Source organism: Notamacropus eugenii, chromosome 2, assembly GCF_028372415.1.
Source record: "Notamacropus eugenii isolate mMacEug1 chromosome 2, mMacEug1.pri_v2, whole genome shotgun sequence".
Taxonomy (NCBI): domain Eukaryota; kingdom Metazoa; phylum Chordata; class Mammalia; order Diprotodontia; family Macropodidae; genus Notamacropus; species Notamacropus eugenii.
Window position 1 is genome coordinate 338196643 of NC_092873.1, and position 1284 is coordinate 338197926.

Consider the following 1284-nt stretch of genomic DNA (forward strand, 5'->3'; position numbering starts at 1 on the left):
CTTAATTTTTGTGTAGCAATCTCTTTGAAGTACTCTGGGGGGAGGGGGGGAGTTAATGCAGATTGGATTACTGATTACTCTTAGCTTCCAATTTATTATCTGTGTGTCTGCCCCCACTAGTATGCTTATTGTCATCAGTAAACCATCTGATATAATTAGCTTATCATAAAGCCCCCTCCCACCATCTGCCTCAGCTTCCTTATCTGTAAAATGAGCTGGAGAAGGAAATGGCAAACCACTCCCGTATTTTGGCCAAGAAAACCCCAAATAGGGGTCACAAAGAGTTGGAAACAGACAGTTCAGAGCTGCCACCTCAGAGATCTGACTTACTCGTGTGCCCTGTCCATCACTACTCAATCTGTAAAAATGTCTGACAAACCAGACATGCTGAGATTCAGAAATTCGATAAGTCTAAATTGAAGAAGACAGAAACGCAAGAGAAAAACCCACTGCCTTCAAACGAAACAACTGAACAGGAGAAGCAAGCGGGTGAATCGTAATGAAATCTGCCCTGCCAATATGCACTGTACATTCCACAAGCATTGCCTTCTTAATTTTACTCCTTTTAGCTGTTTAACTTTGTAAGATGCAAAGAGGTTGGATAAAGTTTAAATGACTGTGCTGTCCCTTTCAACATCAAAAGAATAAAGAACTACTGACATTGAACTGAATGAAGGCCAAGTCGGCTGCCTCTTTCCATCTGCCTGTCCTGGCTAGTTAGGGTAGTGGTGGCACTAAAAAAATTTTTTTGAAAAAGAGCTTGCATGTTGGTGAAAAGAAGAACCCAGGTGGGACTATAGTAAATCTAGTTAACAGTAAAATGCAAAGCTGTACCAAAGTCCTGGCAAGCTATAAAATGCAGTTAATCAGAGTGCCAGGTTTTTTTTTGTTCAAATGATTTTAATTATTGGAATGCACAATTTTTTAAATATGCAAATAAAAATTTTTAAAACCTAAAACCAAACCAAACCAAACCAAAGCGTTGGAAACAACTGAACAACAAACAGTTATGAAAATAACATAATGAAAGAGTAGCTACAAAACAGTTCGGTCATAGGCCTGAAGCACTGATACAAAACATCAACCAGCACCAAGAAAGAATAGTGGTGAAGTATAGAAGCATAGATACATGTAGACAGCATGTGCCTAAGGCTACTTCCCACTCCGCTACTGCAGGCCTCCCAGTCCTTCCTTGGCTAGTAGAACCCTTCCAAACCTCCATTCTTAGATGAGCTCTCTCCTGTCCACAGCTAGTTCTCCTCTCTACTGCCAGTGAAGTGGCCT

At 40.7% G+C, this 1284-nt stretch overlaps 1 pseudogene; it reads left to right on the forward strand.

Annotated features, from left to right (window-relative positions):
• The first annotated feature begins 351 nt into the window (after positions 1-351).
• LOC140528079 (thymosin beta-4-like) lies at positions 352-666 on the forward strand (annotated as a pseudogene).
• The last annotated feature ends 618 nt before the right edge of the window (positions 667-1284 follow it).